Here is a 23,975-nt window from a genome sequence, read left to right on the forward strand (position 1 = left end):
GGTTTATATGCTCTGAGAAGATGCTGTTCATTAGATCAAAGTAGTCTGTTACAGTGATAGGAATGAAGAATAGTAGTAAAGGCAGGACAGTCATTGGATTTTGTGAATAATGTTGTGTGCGGAGATAAGCTGTATGTAATATATCTGGTGAGGCAGTTCAAGCCAGTTCAATGCCTTAATACCAATATAATGGTGGCTGTGATATTGTTTGCTGCTGGAAAATTTTGCAATCTTATTATAGCATGCTTCCAGCTTATTTTACACTGTAGCCTGAAGATTGGTTAGGATGGGTACATCATATAACAGAGAGATGGGCAAAGGAAGGTAACAGCAACAGGGGTTTTAGTGGTGCTGCTAAGGAAGTTTTTATGCCAGTAAATAACTCTTAATTTTTGGTGAGTCTTTTTATGTTACTTTGAACATTCACGTCATATTTAAGGTTATTCACAAAATCCAATGACTGTCCTGCCTTTACTACTATTCTTCATTCCTATCACTGTAACAGACTACTTTGATCTAATGAACAGCATCTTCTCAGAGCATATAAACCACAAGGATCCTCTGGCCAAAGTCTCTACTCATACTCTGTTCCTGAAAATTAAAATTCTATCCCTATGCAAATTAGATCCCCTCTAACTACTCCAGCTTCAAACTACTACTAAAAGACTACCTAAATAAATGTATCAATTTAAATGTTATGACTCACATCAGGAATTTAGAGTTCAAATACATTGTCTTTGTATCCATAAATGTACCTCACTGATTGTATTTGGTGGTAAGCATTCTTTAGCGGGGAGTAACTGGAGTGTGCTGAAGTACCTGACTGGGCTTCTCCTCATCTCAGTTGTTCTCCAAATTAAAAATCACTTCTCTACCCTATGACCCAAGTGAACTCCTCTCCATCCAGCTGCTTCATTGTACTGTAAGGCACATTATATTTTTAATTTTTTTCACAGAAATGGTCTATTATAAATGTTGACTGCTGTACTAATGCATTAACTACCAACATTTTTACCTTCACAGACTAATTCCCTCCCAAAAGATAATTTTTCATAAGCACATACACCAAGAGTGGGCCCCACTCTGTTCCACCCTCACTTCACTAGGGCTTCACTTCACTCCCCTACCCTATCCCCATTTCTCATCTACGCTGACTACATCTATATTTATACTATCCAGCCAACACAATCAGTAATACTAAACCCCTCACATGCAACTTAAAGATGTAGCCCTTAAGATTCCATCATCATTTAGTTCCCTACTACTCATCACTCCTTGCTGTAGCCTTTCATCACATCTTCCTTGTCACTTTCAGTGCAAATATAACTACTAACTGTTTTTGATACCTCTTGCATACTATTTATTCCATCATCAAACATATATTATTTACACAACCCACAATTTCTATCCCAAGCTACATATCCTGTAACTTTCACTCGCAACTTAGGTATGCATTGCTTAACTATAGGCTTGAGTCTACTACTGCTATGTCTTATTCTCCTCACCTATTACCAAAGGCACCAGATTCACACTATCATCATATCATCACCCCAACTAAGTACTTACTAGATAAACCTACCCCACCTAAAGTTAATATCATAATAACAGCTAACATCTATCAGGACAAACTGCACCTCTATTTTAAATCAAAACTACTGAAAGTACCATCAGGTAAACTTAAAATGATATCCCCTGCTAGAACAACTCTAAGAAAATATCTAAAACACTAGACCAACATACATCAATCCTAACTAGTGGTGATATTCACCCTAATCAAGGTCCAACAAAACTCATCTAAAAAAAAAAACAAAGTCAATATTAACTGATCAAAATCAAACAGCACTTTATCCAACTAACAGTAGTCAACTAACTTTCATTACTCCAAATGCTAGAAGTATTTGTAATAAAATCACAGAACTCCATGCTTGGATAGCTGTTCAAAAACGTAGTATCCTAGCCATAACAGAAACATGGCTAAAACCAAATATTAGCAACACCAAAATTTTATCACCAAACTACAACATAACATAACTAGGAATGACTGAACTAAAAGGAAAGGCAGTGGTGTAGCAATAATATACCCAAATTGTCAATGACTGAACTAAAAGGAAAGGCAGTGGTGTAGCAATAATATACCCAAATTGTCTCAACTTGATCTCTTATAATGCCCCCATACCACAAATCAATAATGCAGAACTTATTACTTTTCCCAAACTAAACAAACACAAATCTGTATTGTTACCTTATATATTCGCCCAGGCAATGCTGGACTTCAGCTTCCATCCTTCATAAACAGTCGTATTAGGAGATGTTAATTTTAATTGGCTTGACCTTATTGCTAAATTTAGCATAAATCTTTTTGGATTCAAACAATTAATATAAACTCCAACATACTTTATCAAAAAGTCAAATTCCGTACTAGACTGTATCTTAATATCTGAGTCCACTAAATTTATATTGTCTGTCAACCTGTCAGATCCCGTCAGTGACCAAATCCCTGTCTTTTACCAAATGTCACAAACAATATCCTTCAAAACAGCAAACTATAATAAGTTTTCATAACACAACAGATTTTAACCCTCAATAAACTGGAATATACAAAGAAATATCCTGCTAAATGATGCCATTGATATATTTAACTCAATATTTCTTAATACTTTAAACAAAATGGCATACCCCCCAGAAATATAAGAATAAAAACAAGACATGCACCCTGCTTAACTCACACTACAAGAAAACTAATGCAAACTAGAGACAAAGTCTGGAAAAACTGGAAGACAAACAAAACTCTAAATAACCTCCAACAATATAAAAGTCTCCTCACCCAGGCCAAAAGACAGATAATCTGTGACAAAAAAAAACATACTATAACGAACCCCAAAATAATTGCAAAGCCAATACCAAGAAATTCTTGTCAACCATCAAGAATACTGCAACCAGGGTAAAAATATAATCCTAATCCATGTCCAAATAGTACACCTATAGACACTGCTACACAACTTAATACCTACTTTGCAGACAGCATAGCGTAAATTACAAAATATTTTACTCATAATACTGCAAATCACTAGCACCTTCTCATTTACACTTCAGCAAGTATCTACAGCCTATATAAAAATCTCTTAAGCAAACTACAATCAACCCAGTGAATTCCTTAAAGTAACAGCAAGTACCATGTGTTACCCCATGTCCATACTCATAAATAGATCCATACAGTAAAAACTATGTCCCAAAAATCTGGAAAAAGTCACATATCATTCCCCTCATACCTGTGAAATGACGAGATTTTTGCAGAATGTTCAGATTTTTACTTTGCATGTTTGGTTTGATTCTCATAAAATTTGTGGTTTTCTGGAAAATCACTGGAATGATATAAGGATTGAATTCACTGAATAATGGCATACATTTGAGTTTCAGACTTCAAATCATTCAAAAAATGTATGTTAAAACAAAGCCTGTTATTCTAGCAACTTTCTAAGTTTTTAAGAGCAATATTTAAAATATGTCTCTACTTCTGGGCCTTTGTTCCCCTATTTTGTCAGGCTTTGTCCAGATTTCTTGCACTAAGAGGTTGAGAGGTATGATTCCCCTCCATAAAAGTGGTACGTTTATAGCCATCAGTAATTTCAGACCAATAGTTATCCTATTACCCTCTAAAATCTTAGAAAAATGTATCCACAAATAACCCCTACAATACTTCAACCAATAAAAACTTCTAACTCAAACCCAGTGTGGTTTTTGACCCACCCATAGCACAAATACAGCTTGTATAGCTTTCACAGATACAGTGAACAAAGCCAGAAATAGAAGTCAACTTATCTCTTCTATATTCCTTGACCTTGCAAAGGCTTTTGATATGGTCAGCCATATTAAAATACTAGAGCAAATGTCAGCCTTAGGTCTAACACCAAACACCCTAAACTGGTTCAAGAGTTATCTCACTGATAGATGCCAATCAGTAAAATGGCAATCGGTGCTCTCACCTTTTCTCCCTGCCAACACTGGTGTCCCACAAGGATCATTCCTTGGTCCTCTCCTTTTTAATATCCTTACAAATTCTCTTCAGACTTTGACACAAAATGCTTCTCTCATACAATATGTTGATGACTCAGCACTTATATGTACTTCCAACAACCATACCCACCTCAACCAAATTACACAAGGATCCCTCACTACCACTGAAAAATGGTTACAAACCTTCCAACTACTCCTTAACCCAAAGAAAACCAAACTTTTACTTTTCTATCCTAAATCTCTGTCACATGTAAAACAGAACTTTAAAATGTATTCCTTCAATAATACTGCCATAGAAGTGCTAACCAATACAAAACTATTAGGCATGAACATAGACAACCTTAAATTTGATTTACACATACAAAATGCCATCAAAAACACAGCAAAAACTAGACTTACTCTACAGAGCTTGAAGCTTCCTCACCTCCACATCCAGATAAACCCTTGTGAATATTTGTCTTCAGCCTTATCTTCTTTATGGAGCTTCCATCTTCACTAATCTTTAAATCCCACTTACTCAAAAACTTGAACAATCTTACAATAAAATAGCCAGATTTGCATCAAATTCTAACCCCCATTGCACTGCATTGAAAACACTTAACTGGCTAGAACTACCCAACTACCTAAAATATAGCTAATCACCACATATAAAATCATTCACTACCCAACCAGCTGCCCAGCCTTAAATTCTATAATACAAAAACGGTTCCCTAAATGGTACTTGCGATCAAGTAACAAAGTTCAACTCACTGTTCATAAACCAACTAAATCAGCAGAGTATTCTCACTCCATAGCTAAAATATGGAACACTATGCCTACATCTGAAAGGACAGATACAGCCCTCAAATCCTTCTCACATTCTCTTAAAAACTATGTATAAGGACAGACACAGCCCTCAAATCCTTCACACATTCTCTTAAAAGCTATCTAAAAACACATGCCTCTGCTCATGCTCTATACCAGGTTAATCAAATGGCTCCTTAATTTGTAATTGTAACAGCATTACCCTCCATCTTGCTATTATATTTTATACAACTGATAATTTCTTGCTTCTTTACCTTACACTACAATTATCACTATAGTCCCCTAAATTTTCTTTCTCCCTTTGGCTTCTTCCCTATATATACCCCAGACTTCCCTAATAAACACATACAGTTCTATCTCCTTCTTTTTCTCTACTGTAAGTCCTCTCATCTCTCAACCTTGTACTATAAGATATGTATGTCAAGTACATTATAATAAACAAAAATGATTTAACTATCAAGCAAAATCATACTGATATGAATCATCTGATTGTATGCACGCAACAATTGCATCAAGATGTTACTGCAGTGACTTATGTGAATATGTAAAAAAGGAATGTGTGAATCACCAATTTCGAAAAAAATACAAACAACAATAAATAGGATGGTTATATAAATATGAATTGTTTATTACAACACATAAAACTTTGTATGTACTGGTATTTAGGGCATAAGTCCCAGTTGTTAGATGCATTGGTTGGGAATGGAATTAGACTTTTTAAACATCAAAATATTTGTTTTATAAAATGTTTATAAAATGTTTTTAAACTCTTATTAACTGTTTTTTGGCGCCAAATTAAGTATAAAAGGGGTGTGCCAACTGTTAATGGTGGTTCTGATGAAATCTGAGAGATCAGATGAAAGCGCTTAACCACTAAAACCTATGTCTATGGAGTGTTCTGTGTTTTGCAATAAACCTGAGTTTTTATGGATAACGGAGTTTCTTTTTGAAGCAGGAGTGTGACTGCAGGTGGAGGATTTCAATATTAACAGCATTTTTTCCTGTTCGAGCAGTGGACCCGAGATCTGCTTATGTGAATATGTGTCCTCTGTCAACTAATGGACCTCATTTATCAAAGATTCACACATTCACATGTGTAAAATGCACAGATAGTCACTGAATGTCCACAGTTTGGCCTCATACTTTTGTACTGGCAAATCATTAATGAGAGATGTTAAAAAATAATGGCACGCGTTTCAGTTTCAGACTTTATATCCCTCACAAAAAACATAAAAATAGTAATGCAAGACCTGTTATTTTATCAACTAAGATTTAAAGACCACAATTTTTAAAAACTGTACCCATTGCTAGGGCTTTGCCACACTTTTATTTATGGCTTGGTCCAGCTTTGTTGGTCTAAGAGATTGGGAGAGATGTACACATTACACAAACCTGTAAGAAATCAGTATAATTTGTAAAAGAGTATCACAAGCACAAATATATTAAGCACTATGTCAGCTATGCACCCTGAGTATCAGACAAAAGACTTATGTATCCCTGAATCCAAAAAAACAAAGATATGACACAGTTATCATCATTTGCACAGGGTGCTGTGTGTGTGTGTGTGTATGTGTGTGTGTGTGTGTGTGGGGGGGGGGGGTGGCAGGAGGCTTAGGCTGACACAAAAGATAGTGAGTGCGTATGAGTAAGAAACAGAAACAGGCAGACATTTGGATAAAGTATCAAATGGCCCCTGAGACAGAATGAGCTGTAATCCTCATGACCCATGTAACTGTTATGAGTATGTGTCTGTATGTGCACTCCGGTGTGTGAGTGTCTGCAAGAACACAGCCATGTTCTGTGCTAGCTCTATGTCCTGGTATGCCAGAGAGATGTGAGCCATGCATGGCAGAGGTTACAGTTCATCATCATCATCTCTGACCATGAGAACTGGCTCTGCCAGGAGTTGCACTATCATGTCCATGCCCACAGTCAGATGCACTGCTGCTACCTGAATGTGATTGATGTCTGCTGGATGAGCTCTCCTCGTGAGTATGCCCAGGCCATGACCCCAAGGAATGCTACTTCTGAGTGTGGACACCACAACCACTGATGGAGCAGTGGAAGTAGTGCCACTACAGGAGCATGATCAGGCATAGCCACACTGGCTAACATCAGATGGTATTGCTGACCTACATCCATGTGGATAGCATGCCCCTCAAATCAGATGTTCCATCACAGACACTGTCAGTCTTGCTATGTATATTAAGAAGACTTTGAGGCTTTCGTGTTTGTTTAAGAAGTTTATTGTGTACAACTACATCAGCATGAATGGCAGGAGCATTAAACTTAAATGAACTATCTAAGTAACTAACTGACTACATACTTGCATGATCTCACTCTGGCTGCTCACTCAAAATGTCACTCTTGCTTGCACGTGTTCAGTACTTATATGCATCTGCTGACTCACTGGAAAGCTTCTTAAAGGCATATCACACACACTGATCTACATTCTCGCTCTTTACTGAACTGTCTCATATAAACAATGACATTTCAATAGGCATGCAATTATACAGACACTAATAAAGAAAAATAGCATTCATATCCAGGTTGCTGTATCTGCAGCTTTTACTCTAGCAAATGTTTCTGTTGACATAACATTGCACTTTGAGCTCTTCAGGACTCCCATTAATGCAAACAGTACAAAATACCTCATTTTATGCCCACAAATCTACTGTATTGACTGTTTCATGAAGCACAGACACAACATCAACATAAACAATAGGGTCACAGCTTTCTAATTGATTAACTTGCCTTTTGGAATGCTCTCTTTTAATAAAAGAATGAGCCTTATTTGATTTACAAAACCTTTTGAAATTATTAACTTATTGAATGACACTGCTAACCACAAGCTAAGCACTTTTCTCTTTTGGGTTCATAATTTCCACCAAAATTACGACAGTTGACAAAATTTGGTACTGCAGCTAGCTTTGTTGGTTTATAGTTGGTATTAGAAGTGGAGATAAATTTTTGCTTTTTTATGCATGCTCTGGAATTTGCTGGAAAGACTTGGGGTTTCCCAGGGACTGTTACATGACCTGCAGTAGCTTCCATTTGCTTGTGCCTGTTTCTTTTAGCAGCGTGCTTCATACTATCAAAATGAGTTTTGTCACTGTGCCTTCCTCAGCTATTCTCATTTGTAAGCATACTTGTATGCTTTTCTGTAAGCTGATATATCTGACAATTCTCAATGGCCTTATACAACATTAAATCACTGTCTCAAAGCAAAATCTTTCTCACTGTGTCATTATTAATACCACATGCAAGCCTGTCCTTTTTCAACTTACCGAATCTGCACACTTTAGCCTCGTTTCTCAAGTTAGTTATATATGCAGAAAAAGGTTTTAACAGACTTTTGATCCCTTGTGTAAAATGAGTGCCTTTCCATTGCAATATTCATTTGGGGGTTACACATTTCTCTAAATTTATGTTTTAAGCATTCAGGGTCTTCCCTTGTTTCAGCCGGTACTACTATATGGCAGTCTTCCCCCTCCCTTGCAAACACGCAGGTACATGCACAAATGAATAATCTCTTTCAATGTCTTCTGAACCAGCTAAATTAAGCAGAATAAATGTCATTGCATGTGTGTCTTTGTCTGAAAAAGTAGCCTGTATGAAAATATTGTATTCCTGCTCAAACACTTTCCAATTTTCTGCAATATTGTTATCAAATACAAGCAGTGTGGATCTGCAAAATCCTTCTGCCATGGCCACAGATTATAGTAAAACACAATGCAAAATATCCCTTGTAATTATTTACAAACATTTACAAACACCAGGCACTTGTAATAATATTCAAATGCACAATAAACTCTTTAAAATACTGTACTCTGTGAAATATGCTTTGAAATAACTGCACTTTGTGAAATAACTGCACTGTAATACTACAAACACTTGCAAAAACTTTGCACACTTCAGATATTTTAAATAGCTTTAATTAATATGAAAGAGTAGCACATAGCAAAAACATAAGTTCATTTTCCCTTTTTTGTACATTTTTTGTGATTTGGATATTGTTTCAAAAGTTTTTATAATTATTTTGAATATTTTTATCAATATGTTGCAGTTTCGGATATTTCGTTTAATAAGAAATCTGTTTTGAGTGTTCTGAGTGTTTATTTTTATATTTGCAGAGAACAAAATCAGTTAAGTGAGTTTGAGTACCTGGAATTTGTGTTTGACCCATTTTTTTAGTCATTTGATTAGTAGGGATGATCTACTCCTGTATATTCTTCCAACTCTAACCAATTGCCTCATGGCTATAACTCTGATCCCATTCCAACACCATGTCACTCTTCTTATGTGCATTAAGAAGACTTTGAAGCTTGGATGTTCATTTAATTAGTTTATTGTATACAAATACATCAGGAACATTAAACTTGAACTATCTAACTAACTGACTGACTACATACACACATGCTCTCACTCTGGCTGCTCACTCAAAATGGTACTTTTGCTTGCACATGGTCAGTACTTATATGCATGTGCTGACTCACTGGAAAGCTACAAACGGCACCTGTTCCAATGTGTCATTCATCCAATCCATTGAATCAGCAACATTGAGGAGGCAGTCACGCATGTCTGCCTGTGCCACATCTGCAACCATAAGCATTTTCTTGGAGGCCCTATTGGAACATGCCTGCACCTCCATGATGACCTTAAACATATATCAAGTGACACAAAAAAAGACACACCAGGAACAGGTGGAGGATGGATAACAGGCCTCCTACAAGCACTCCTAACAAACCTCCTGGGTGGCAGCTCACCCAGACTTTGGCTATGGCCAGGATCAGCAGGCACTGAAGCCACAGTAATCACACTAATCCTATGGAATTACAGAGGATGGGTGAATGTCAACGTTAGTGTCAGATCCAATCTCTGCACCCCCACCCCTCGACTGTGCCTGCGTTAGGTTGTGATTCCCCCACTTGTAAAGATGATTCTTATCCAAAAAAAGTCCAGCTTCCTGAAACAACTATCTACTTGTTTCATGGGGAAAACATGATCAAAGTAAAAAATGAACAGCAAACAAGAAACAAGCCCAAGATAAACTGCTTAAAGGATTACCGGACAGGTTATGGACCACACATGATAGATTGGCATTCTGTTTAGTTTATGGGAAAAGTCTGCAAAGATGACTGCAAGTATCCAACAAATGTAATGAGCTTCTGAAAATACTGTAATCCTGTCCTTAATTACAAGTACTGTCATATGCATTTCAATACCTAGGTCTTAAACGTTATCTAATTATGTAAATATTATCTGCATGGCAACAACAAAACGGCTTTCACTGTTGGTAATTCTTTAACAGTATGCTTATTAAAGCTTAGTTGCATCTTGCAATCTCAGGCAAGCTTACCTGATGGTCATTAAAGCAATGCTACTTAAACACAGAGCAACAGGCACTGCAACTACATGCATTTTCTGAATAATAATAATAATAATAAACTTAAATCAACAGTAAAAAAAATGACACAAAACCAGAACATTTTGCAACTGTAGTACTTGTGTCTACTTTAGATGGGGGGATACTCTGCACACTTACACTGTATAACTGCTCCTTGCCTTGCTTGGATACATCCAGAGTCACTACATGGGGGAGTGGGGTGCAACAAGTATGTCACAATTTCAAATATCTCTGGCTGACGGTGATGACCCTGACACATTTATCATACCTGTCACCCTCAGAACAAGAAATCTTTACAAAGCCATAAATAGAAGTGGGACAAAGGCCTAAAAATAAGTACAATTTTTAAATACTGTTCTTATAAACTTAGAAAGATAACAGAATACTAGGTCTTGCATTAGAATGAATTTTCTGAAGGGTATAAAATCGGAAACGTAAATGTCTTTCATTATTTTCTAACTTCAATCTTTAATGTGTTTGAGGGAAGCCTTCTAGCTTGTTTTTTTTTTCTTGTAACTAGCCAGTTTTCTAGTTTCAGCACTCAAATCTGTTTCTTTGATCTCAGCACTTGTTCAGAAAAAAAAAAAAAAAAAAAAAATTTCATCTGCTTTTACTGTCCTTGTGTTTTTACCTACTTCTTTTTACTTTTGCATCATCTTAAAATACTCAATTGTATTTATTACTGCTTGGTGTAACTCATTCTAAGCCTTTTGGTTTAAACACTTGGGCTTCGGACCAGTTAGTTGTTTTGCACTGAGAGGGTTTGTGGTCTGCACTGTTGTGGCAGAACAGGTAGCTTACATCCTTCTAGGTTGAGAACTGCTGATTGAGGGCTCAGTGTCTGTTATTCTAAAAGTGTATTAATTCTGGTTTAAGCACTTGGGCTTTCAAACCAGTTATTTTACATTAAGAGGGTTCGTGGTCTGCACTCTTGTGGGAGGAGAGGCTGGACTCTGCCCTTCTGAGCTGGGAATTTCTGGTTAAAGGCTTATAGTGCATGCATATCTGAACTGTTTCTTACTGAAGTTGGTGCCTTGTTTGCTGTGGCATAGACTGGATTCGGGCCTGCTGGATCTAGCTTTGTTTGTGTAACTTGAGCACTAATCCAGACATTCTCTAAAGTATTCAATGGTATTTATTACTGCTTGGTTGTAACTTGATTAAAGTGTAGCTATCATTCAAGTCTTTTGGATTAAGCACTTGGGCTTCAGACCAGTTGTTTTACATTAGGAAGGTTTGTGGCAAGCACTGTGGTGGCAGGACAGGTAGCTTTCATCCTTCTAAGTTGGGAACTGCTGATTGAGAGCCCAGTGTCCAAGTGTATTAGTTCTGGTTTAGGCACTTGGGCTTCAGGCCAGTTATTTTACATTAAGAAGGTTCGTGGTCTGCACTCTTGTGGGAGAAGAGGCTGGACTCTGCCCTTCTGAGCTGGGAATTTTCTGGTTAAAGGTTTATAGTGCCTGAATATTTGAACTGTATCTTACTGAAATTGGTTCACCTTGTTTGCTCTAGCATAGACTAGATCCAGGCCTACTGAAGCTAGCTTTGTTTATATGCTTGTTGTTTGTTTGCTTGTTATTTCCCTGGAAGCTAATTCACCTAATACACAACTTCTCAGCGCTTCTGTGGATCACTAGTGATATCTGCATTGCTTACTGTACATATTTCCTTGTTTCACTTGAAAGAAAGTTACTGTTTGTCGTTTTTGCATTTAGTTACTTGTAACACATTGCACTCAAGTTACCTGGCACTTGCTCACTAAAGCAATTATATAAGTCAGCACTAAAAATTAAAAGCACTACACCCTCACTCCCCACTGGCCCTTGTTTTCAATTAAGGATTTCCCAATATTATTCTAGCATGTCCAAAGGTCAGTTGTCAATCTCCTCTCCGGTCCAGCTGGTGAATCTGGGAATCTTGAGGCAATGTTATAACTGCCTCATGTACAGAGACAACCCTCTCCTCCTCCCACATAACACAAATACTTGCGAGAGATGCAGCTATTTAGCCAAACTGGAGGCTGAGCTCTCTCAACTCAGGACTGGAAAGACCAGACAGGAGGAGAAGGCAACTACACACACCACAAAACCAGCCTCACATAATGCTACCACTCCACTGAATCAAACACATAAACACACAAAGACATACTCGGAGGCTCTGAGTAGAAATTTACCTAAACAGCAGAGGCCTCCAAAGCAGACACCCAAACAACTGCTACCTCAAGACACCCCACAAGCAACACATAAACCACAAAAGCAGTGTGCAAAGCAGTCACAGCCCTTAAGGCCAAATACAACACCAAACATACTTGTCATAGGTGACTCCATAGTCAGACACACTGACGTCCCACTCACCAGGCTGAACAAGGAGAGGGTCACAGTAAGCTGCCTATCGGGCGCTAGAATCCGCCACATAACACAAGCACTCGGGTCACTCCACAGCAAGTACAAATATGACACAGTCATTGTCCATGCTGGTGTGAGCGACCTGAGACGATACCTCCCTGGACTGCATGAAAAGAGACATAGAGGAGCTCTCTGATTATGTAGCCCAGGCAGGTATGACCCTAACCCTGAGCAGTATCCTTCCTTCACCAAGAATGATGCCACAATATAGAGACAAGATGATCAGCTTTAACAATTGGCTTAATGTCTGGTGTCATTCAAAGGGGATCCAGTGTCTGTCTGCCTGGGATGACATGCTTGACAAGCCACGCTGCTTCGCAAGGGACGGCTTGCACCTGTCACCCTGGGATTCCGGATATTGGCTAAGGCTCTTGCCACCCCATAGTGCCTTTTTAGGCAAGGCTCAAATTCTAAACCTACCACCCTAGAAAACAAAAATGGGAAGAAATTGAGGGTAATGCTGCTCAATGCCAGAAGTCTAAATCTCAAAATGCACGCACTCGAGGCCCTTCTCAGTATGGAGAACATCGATGTCTGTGCTGTAACTGAAACCTGGTTCAAGGCTCCTGAGAGCACCCCGGCACTATTAGGTTTTACCTCATATCATGCGTTCCGGCCCCAAAACCCGGACCACTCCACAAAAGGAGGCGGTGTATCCATATTCATAAAGGATACTCACACCTCCAGGTTGGTGGCAACGCATGAAGCTTCGGAAACCATCCAGGTGCAACTAACCATAGGCAAAACTGCTCTACAAATTGTAGCATGCTACAGGCCACCCTCTCAAACTCAGGAACCCCACACAGCCTTCCTGAAGACACTGGACGGTATAAATGTATCTCCAAACACCATCATATTGGGTGACTTCAACTACCCGAATATAGACTGGGAACATTACTCAAGCCCTAACTTTCTAGCCCAACGGTTCCTGGAGTTCATAAATTCAAATGCCATGGAACAGCTAGTCACTGTTCCCACGAGAGGAGAAAATATACTAGATCTCATTGTCACAAACATGGGGACAAAATGCTCCACACCGAAGTATATCCCTCATTGGTGAGATCTGATCATAAACTAATCTCACTGGAAATCCACATCCGCCCCCACCCCAAACAAAAAGACCATAGTGAAGAACTTCTCTAAAGCAAACTTCACACTACTCAAGACTGGTGTGGTATCCTTCAAGGCCCCTGAGTCAGAGGAAACCACAACCCAAGCTGCGGAAGCCCTTACAAATGCCTTCTATGAACACCTCCAGGACTGCATGGATCAGGCAATCCCAAATAAAACCAAGACTCTTTCCACAAAGGGCAAACGTCCAGTCTGGTGGACCCCAGCCATTAACAAACTTTACAATAAGAGGAGAAAGCTATTACATGATAGAACAAAATCCATAAAAGGGAAGTCACCCCTGATCATTATTAGTAAAAAAATACGAGCACTCATAAAATCAACTAAGGCCAATTTTGAGAGAAAAATTGCCATAGATTCAAAGGACAATCATAAGGCCTTTTTCAGCTATGTTAGGAACCTGGGTGGAAACTCACAGATATGCTCAGAATTAGTCCAAAATGATACAAAAATCACTGAACCCACAGACATTGCCAACATACTGGCAGACAGGTTCAGTGCAAACTTCACCCTCTCCCCTAAAGGAGAGATAACTATCCCAGCCGAGTGTAGCCTCCCAGACATCTCAAATGCGCAGGTGAAAGCTGCTCTCTCTAAAGCTAAAAACACAGCATCAATGGGACCGGATGGTGTCCCCGGCTGTGTGCTACACGAGCTAAATGAGGAATTAAACCCGCACATAAGGCAGCTGTTTAATCTCAGCCTTACCACAGGATACGTGCCCAAGGAGTGGCGTGACGGCAACTGTGGTCCCACTCCACAAAGGTGGCGCCTCACGGACCCTGGTAATTACGCCCCATAAGCTTAACAAGTCTAGTCTGCAAAGCTATGGAGAGGATCATAATGGAGCTCATAAACAAAGATATAGGGGACTTGCAGACATTGGACCCGACCCAGTTTGGCTTTGTCAAGGGAAGATCATGCCTTTTGAACTTGGTCGACTTCTTTGAAATAGTCACCAAGGCCATTGATGAGGGAAAGGCAGTCCATACAGCCTACCTTGACCTTGCAAGGCTTTCGACACAATACCCCACTCGGGTATTGTAGAAAAACTTACCAGCTTAAATGTAAACCCATATGTCACAAGATGGGTTGCAAACTGGCTTAAGGACAGAACCCACAGGGTTAGAGTTGCTGGCGCTGTGTCAGACTCCAAGCCGGTCACAAGTGGTGTCCCACAGGGCTCGGTCCTTGGCCCCTATTGTTTGGCATCTACTTCTCAGAAGTACAGGCCAACATGGGAGGACTTTGGCTGACAAAGTTTGCAGATGACTGCAAACTGGGCGCCATAGTGGAAAGTGCATCGGACACGGATATCCTTCAGAAGGGACTCACTGAAACAGATAGCTGGTGCCAGAGCCATGGCCTGAAGTTAAACGCCAAAAATGTATAGTCATACCCTTCGGGAAAAACAAGGTAACCCCAAGCTACCATATAGGTGGCAATCCACTAAGCACAGAAGAGGTTATCAGGGACCTGGGGACCCAGGTTGACAGTGGCCTTTCTTTTGACACTCACATTGCTAAAGTGGTTAGAAAGACCTTCTACATTGCCCACCTGATCATGAAGGGATTCACATCCAGATCTAGTGAGGTCATTGTTCCCCTGTACTCTTCACTTATCAGACCAATGATCGAGTACAATGCCCCATTCGGGATGTATTTCACCCGACATCTGCAGCAATTGGAGAGACCCCAAAAGTTCCTCACCAAAAGGATAAAGGGACTCCAAAATCTGTCATATGCTGCCAGATTGAAGAAACTCCAGCTCTATTCAGTCGCATACCGTCTGCTCAGAGGTGACATGTGCCTGACATACAAGGCCATGTCCAACCCGGAATTAATGGACATGCTCCACCTCAAAAATCCAAATCCACCAAAACCACTAGAGCAAGCGACTTAAACCTTAGCACGGATATAAATAGGACATGCTGGAGGGATAGATTTATCACTCAGAGACTCCCTATGCTGTGGAATAAAATCCCGGTCCATGTGAGGCAGAGCACCTCGCTGACTCTGTTCAAGAGAAATCTAGACCTGTGGATGGGAGATCGTAGGTTTACCCCGGGAATCATCTCTGGGTCACTGCTGGACAGAGGCACAACAAACTAATGGGCACAGTATTTTTTCATATAAGGGGTGGCGTAAGCCACAATAATTTGGGCTAGGCTTATAAATGCCTTAGGGCAGATAGCCTAGTATAAACCTATGAACCTATGAACCTATGAACCTATGATTTTCCACTAATTTGCCAGAAAACCACACTTTTATGAAAAAATGACTAAAAATGTGATGCAGAAATATAAAATAGCCACACAATACAGCTGGGAACCTGTCAAAGAAGGGACACTTTTTTAATATTAGCACTAAGTTGAGCAGCTGACAAATAAGAGAATCTACATGCATTTCTGAAATAAAAATAATCTATAACTCTAATCATTACAATTATTTATTAATTGGAAACCTTCCATATTTTCTTCAAAAAATTGTCATTTTTGGGAGGGATTATTATGGGGAGAGCAACATTTTGAGCCAAAATCAGGGACAATTGAGGGGGTTTGGATATACCTAATTCTATAAAGCGATTTATTTGCATGTACCTCTCAACCTCTTAATGCAGGAAATTTGGACAAGGCCAGATACATTAGGGGAACATATAAACAATACCAAAAATTACTCTTGTATAAACTTAGACAGTTGATAGAATAACATGTCTTGCTTTAGCATGCATTTTTATGAAAGGTATGAAGTCTGGAACTCAATGTCTGTCATTATTTAGTGACGTCATTCCTAAATAATTTGCCAGAAAACCACAAATTTTATGAGGAACAAACCAAAAATAAGAAGCAAAAATCTATCCTTTCTGTGAAAATCTGGACAGTTGAGTGATATAGTTTAGCCGAGGCTGTCTTTGAGTTTGCCACCCTTCCTCCCTCACAAAATCATGGTCGAATGGGGTCTCCCCCCTGCAGCCATTCCAATACCCCATTACTTGGCTATTTCACCCCATTTACCATAAACACTGTAACGTGCATACTGCTTTACATCTACGATGATTTGGATTTCATTTAAAAGTTTTATTTTACATTTTACAGCACAAATACTAATAGACTTCTGCTAAACAAAGCAATGCAGTCTCACAATGAAAATAGACATAGCATTAAAACTTCTCTGCCCTTGAAACTCACATTCATTGAAACAGCATTGAAGCCACATTCAAAGAAATTACATCTGGCCAGTGGCAGATACAGATTAACTTTGGGTTGTTTTCAAATGATAGGCCCCTTAGCACATGAAACATACAAGTGTTCTTTGATACACCTTCTTGATTGTATTAAATTATATTCCTTGTATAATACAGTACATTTGTTAGAGAGTGTTTTAAATTTATTGTTTTGAACATTTTTCCAGTAGATAATGAAACAAAATGAATGCACCAATAATGCCAAAACCGCCCAATTTAGAACATTTTCATCATAAAGTCTACCAAAGTTTCTACAGTCCACCAGTATCAGTAACTATGCACAATCCCTGCAGAAGTAAAAGTCATTTAAATAATTCCACATTAAAGAGATATGTAACTAATGAAGAGGTGGCTGCTAGCAAACAACTTTATATTTCATTGTTTCATCTACAAATGAAGTGCCTGTTGCCCTTGAGGAATACATTGCCTATGTTACATTAAAACAATGATAAGCTAGTAATATTGCAATAGGGAATGGATGGCAAACTGATAGGTTCATAGTTACTAGGTATCTCTGCCAAAGAGGACATTCTCAGGACTGCAGCATCCACCCCCTTTAAAAGTATAACATAGTACAGTATCAGCAATGCATGCATATACTGTGGGAGTAGAACCCACAGCATTCTGCATCAAAAGTAAGTATACTACCTGTTGTGCTATTAACAATGCAAGCAGATACAGCATAAGCAGCACTAAACTTCTCTTCCCCTGAAGCTCTCAGCTTTTAGTAAAATCCACTTGACACTCAAATGTATCTCTCAACTTTGCAGAACAAGAAATATGGAAAAAGCCAAAATGTATTGGGGGGGGGGGGAACAAAAGCTGAAAAACCAAGGACACATTTTAAACATTGGTTGCATAATCTTGGAAAGTTGCTAGAATAAAATGCTGCATTACCACCATGCATTTCATTGCCAAATCTTGAACCCAGGACCCAGTTAGAGCAACATACCACTATGCCAAATCAGCTGTTTCTTGAAAGACAAGAAGACTGAAAGTTAAATGGATATCATTTAGTGAATTCAGGTCTCACCATAGCTCTCAATCTCTTAGCACAAAACATCTGGACAAAGCCAATAATGGGGGAATACAGCCCCTAAACATATTCAGTGAATACAGTTCTCACAATAGCTCTCAACCTCATAGCACAAAAAACATGGACAAAGCCAATAATGGGGGAATACAGCTCCAAAAATATGGACACATTTCAAATATTGATCTTATAAACTTAGAAAATTGCTTGAATACAGGGTTTTGTGTTACCATGTACTTTCTGAAGAATATGAAGTCTGAAATTCAAATGTTTGTCATTATTTAGTGAATTCAAAATCCAGAGAACCACAGACTTTATGAGGAACAGAACAGAACAAAAATATGATGCAAAAATCTGAATAGCTTTCACAAGTGGTGGTGGGAGGGAATTCAGGATCTTTCTACTTGTATCCAAAGAATCAGGTTTAGGCCTGAGTTATTCTCTCTAGCCACCCAGTGCATTTAACTGAGGCATTACACACACACACACACACACACACACACACACACACACACACACACACACACACACACACACACACATACACACACACTGACAAAGTTACTGCAAGAAATTGTTGAACATTGACATATGTCAACTCACCTGGAAGTTCCTCAGCAGCACCAACAACAATCACATGCTGTTGTGCACTTTTCACTTTCCACATGATTCTCTGGATCCCTGACAGTGGGCAGGAACTCTTCATTTGATGTCAGAGGTGGTTCTGTAGTAGGTGGCACCCTAGGAGCCAGCTGTCCATGGGCCACTGCAGCTGCTCTACTCCTCACTGGTGAAATCCTGTGAGTGGACAGGAACTCTTCATTTGATGTCAGTGGTGGTTCTGTAGTAGGCTAACCCCTAGTAGCCAGCTGTCCATGGGCCACTGCAGCTGCTCTCCTCCTGGCGGGTGAAATCCTGTCAATGGCCTTATCATGCACCTGATCATATGTCCTACTGCAAGCATTGATGTCATTCACAATCTACTTCCAAATTTGCATTCTTGCAGACATATTTTCATTTTGTCTCTCAAACAGAAAGGTACCATGTTGAAGAAAGGCTTGGAAAATGATGCCATTTTCAGAGTCACTGAAAGGGGTTTGCAGGAGTTGGGACTCTTTGGTGCCAAAGCCCTAAGTGACTTAAAACACAAAAGGATACTAGATACAAATATCACATAAATAAAAGTCCTGCGTAGATATAACATATATTATTAGTTTTTCAATATGACCCACTGGAGAAACAAAACACTTCAGTTATTCAAACATAAAAAGGATCATGTGGCCATAATATATCACAGTCACACACTAACCATGGTTTGCTCCAAAACAAAGACCAAGAATAGCAAAACAAGCCTCAGTAAGAAATTTTTTTCATTGTGGCAACACAGAAAGGAACTTGGCTCCTCCATATAAGTGCTTATAAACTGTCACAAAATATGTGTACACATTTTCCACAGAACAGTCATATTACACAATTCCCAGTTACTGCTACTTGTGCCCAACAGTCCTTTAAAGTTGTCTATGGACTATTCTAGAAGGGTAACACCCCTCTGGCATTTAAAATGTAGGACATTTACATTTCAGTGAAATAGCATGGAAAAGTGTAAAGAGAAACAGATGTTATAGTAACACTTGTGATAAAAGTTAATAAGGCTTTGTATCTGAGAAAGTAAAATGCCATGATAAAAATGCCTATGTCGTCAGTAAACTTCTAAGAAGTGTACAGATAAAAGTTGTATTTGTTAATGGGTGTGTGTGTGTGTCTGTCTGTGTGTGTGTGTGTGTGTGTGTGTGTGTGTGTGTGTGTGTGTGTGTGTGTGTGTGTGTGTGTGTGTGTGCATATATATATAATATGTATATTTATTTATATATATATATATATATATATATATATATATATATATATATATATATATACATACATGTACACATATAAATATTTTTCCTAGTTACATGTGAGCAAAGTTGAAAATTTCAAACAAACCTTATTAAGATCAATAGTCTTCTGTGCAAATAATTCCAAAATAATAGCAAACTTCTTCTGCTTTATCTGCATACACAATTCTCCTCACCTTCAGGTTTCCTAGATACATGATTACCTTTTTATAACATAATTTTAGGCCTGTGGGCATGGTGAAGATGCATATGAGGTGTGAACTCAACAGAATTGATGAGTCCCAACTATTTGGTTCAATGTAGCAAGGGTAAACGTAGTGCAAACACTCCCTTAGTGTTTATTGCTAATGGATTGCAACTTTTAATGATTACTGGTAGGGAGAAGGAAAACCCAACAGCATTTCATACTCCTTTACCTGCAGTGGACGTATCAGTTACGAAGTGTAGAAATGATTATATCAACGTTTTTAAATGTAAGCAGCAGCACACATTTCTCAATTTCTGTTCAGTAATATCCAAACTCCCCTGCCTTTGTTGAAAACTATATATTATTGCCATTTAATATTTTCATGCATTTTAAGGACAGTGATACAAAATGCCTTACAGACTCTATATGTCAGATTACTGCTCAGATAAGAGAAGAATAAACAACAAAGAAAGATAAGAGAGACCTACATTGTTGCAAACAATAGTCACAAATGGTTGAGGGATCACTCATTGCACTATATCTGAAATTAACACATGGGTACAAACAACTAAGAAGTGTACAATTGCCATACATCTTTTTAATACTGTGGATGATTTGGGACTTGCTTGCATGCATAATGATGTTCATTTCTGCAGCAATGCTGTTTCTGTTACAAAGAAGGATAATATACCCTTACTGTGTTTTGTAGATTGGTGTGGCAGTTCAGTTCCAGACTTGTGTAAAAATCCATGTGTACTAACATTTATTTTGTAAAGTTGTTTATTTTATATATATTTATTTATTTATTTTGTAATAGCTCTATTTGCCTGATGTGCAGCTTAGCACACACTTAGATAATGGATAAATAGAACAAATGTCATGTAATATACTTCAGTGATAAACAATACATAAACTATACCTGTGAATCACATGTGCATCTCTGCTAAACAGTGATCCACACAGTATTTATTATCTGTAGATTGTTCAAGTACAATATTTGACTTTTAAGGATGTAGCCTAATACACACTGCTCACAAAGATAAAACAAGATGAGCTTTGCTTGTCATGTTTGCACATTGCTTACCTTCATGCAAGCCTAGACTAAAGGTGCACACAAGAAGCACACAGAAACCTGCAGACAGGATGCAGACATTCTCAATTTCAAAAAGGATACATCATTGCATCATTTGCTTCCCACCACACAAACCTGCTAAGCAGTGTTGCATGGGGTTAGCAACCTTCGCCAACACCTGCATGTTTAGACCACCTGCAAACAGGAAGCAGACAGTAGACAATTTCAAAATGGATACATAGTATTCTCTATGGTTTACCACAGTGCAAACAGGTTATGTGGCATTGCGAGTCTGTTAACACACATATTTAATTACAAATATTAAAATATACAATTGTGTCTTAACTGTTCCTGTGGGAGCATGTGGAAGTATAGGAAAATGATACAGGTGAGCCTGGGTTGTAATCTAGCACCCCCCCCCCCACAATTTTATTAATGCCTGTCTACTCAATTAAAAAAAATGCAAACATTTCAAACATAATTATGAATAACAATAAGGATGTATAGCTGTGGAGCTCATATGAAATATATGTATGACAGATGATATAAAGAATTTTTTCTTTCTGCAATTATAATTGTCTTCTCTGGCCTAAGATGGCCCTCAGACCTCAATGATAGTCATACAGACATAAATGTATAAACCAGAACCTTGTCACACACATGCCTGGTTAACCCCCTCAGTCTGTCATTATATATATATATATATATATATATATATATATATATATATATATATATATATATATATATATATATATATAGCTATATATATATATATATATATATATATATATATATATATATATAGCTATATATATATATATATATATATATATATATATATGTGTGTGTGTGTGTGTGTGTGTGTGTGTGTAATTGATGAGCATGTTCAACAAGCACTTCATCTGTGGCAAGGATGAGAAATCACCTATCTGGAAGAATATGTTTGTTTCTAATGCATAGATTTGAATCACACATTGCACTAATTAATTTTATTAGTGTGTAATACCACATCAAAAATGTGTCAGGTTATATAATTCCTATCCCCAATACATATCTGCAAAGTGAAATTAACTACCAAGTACAGCAGCATCCGAACCAAAAACTAATGCCAATTTTCATATTACCCATCTTAGTTCATAAACTGCTTTCATCTCTGTTTGGCACTGTTGCTCTCTGCTTAACATCACATAAACATGGTTGGCATGGTTTGTCTGGTTTGCCCCCTAGCTGTAAATGAGATACCATGAATTGGTGGAAAAGCACTAATAACTGTTGCTGTTTGCCATAATTGGACATATCTGGGTCTAGAAGAGAAGGTGCTCAATTTAGGGCTCAGAGGTGGGCTATTGAGGATTACAGAATCTGTATTGGACTCTTTGTAAAGCACCACAGCCAAAGGCTGCTGGAGGGGGACTATACTAGCTCCCAGTACAAGTCTGGGGCATGGAATAGTTTGGCCAAGGCTGTATCCAGTGTGACTGGTATTCCACACACTGGAGAACAGTGTAGGCATCACTGTAATGACTTCAAAAGGTGCAAACAGGATAAACTCAACCAGTGGTTGGTTGAGTTTAGGACAGCTGATATTACACAATTGTGAAAGTATACAGATAAAGAAAATGTATATAAGATAGAAAGCTGCATATAGTCAACTGGTATGGATAATGCTCTTCTCTTTTTCTCTCCTTTTCCTTCCACAGCTAATCAGGACATCCTAACAAACAGGGAAGCCCATGATGAGCATCTAAAGAGACTGAGGGAAGCAACGGATATGTATGCAGCACAACATAGCTATTATTTTAGTTAAAGCATTTCTCTTCTGTATAGTAGTAGCAAACTAGGCATGCATATCCTAACTGTAAAAACAAGTATGCATGCTTCAGTCTGTAGCACAAACTAACTATATGGGTCAAGTTTAATATTGTAGTCAGACTCTGTGAATTCAGATAACACAAGTAACAAATATATAGTAAAATCCTTTAAAATATTACATAATTTAATTACAGCAGAAGTGACATAAATGCCCTCTTGTTAACTTAATCTATATAATTTTATCAAGCATATGTGCAATATATGCACATTACAAGGATTACTTTAAGCAATCATTGCTTAGAATTTGCAGTTGTTAAGATGTATACCTAATGTAAAAGTGGAGATAAATACTTTATTATTAGGGTAATCATTGTATGTCACATATGATGGTACTAATTATCTCATTTTTTTCTTATTTTACCTAACTCTTATCTCTTTCTTTTAATTGTGTCATCAAAACATTTCCATGAGATCCATCTCTGACAAATCATAAAATGCTTTACAGCACATGGCTCAGCTTGCCCCCACTCCACCAACTCCTTCATCAATGCACAGCACATCTGGTACCCAACCTGGCAGTACTGCCTCTGCTGCCCTGAAACTACCTTGTCCCTACACATCAGATAGCACTATCTCAGCAGCTGGTGCTGAAGTACCTCCCATGAGTACTGGTGTGGATTTTATCACCCATCAGAAGTTGCTAGGCTTGATGCATAAAGTCACGCACAGCATCATTGGTGTAAGTATGTGCCAAATGGAGAGGATGCTCTCTTTTATGATCCATAGAAGATGTCAAACACTCCAACAAGCAGTGGAGTAAATCCTGTAGGTGAGGACTAGAGTCTCACTGTCTCGATGCTTGATGGGCATCCATTGTTTGTCCCCTCCCTAACCCAAATAGTGGTGTCCCACTGTCATGTTCCTCTCCATCCCTGTGTCTTGTCTTGTTTGTCCTGTTTGCATCTGCTT

This window comes from Protopterus annectens, chromosome 2.part1, assembly GCF_019279795.1.
Source record: "Protopterus annectens isolate FY-2018-M chromosome 2.part1, PAN1.0, whole genome shotgun sequence".
Lineage (NCBI taxonomy): Eukaryota > Metazoa > Chordata > Ceratodontiformes > Protopteridae > Protopterus > Protopterus annectens.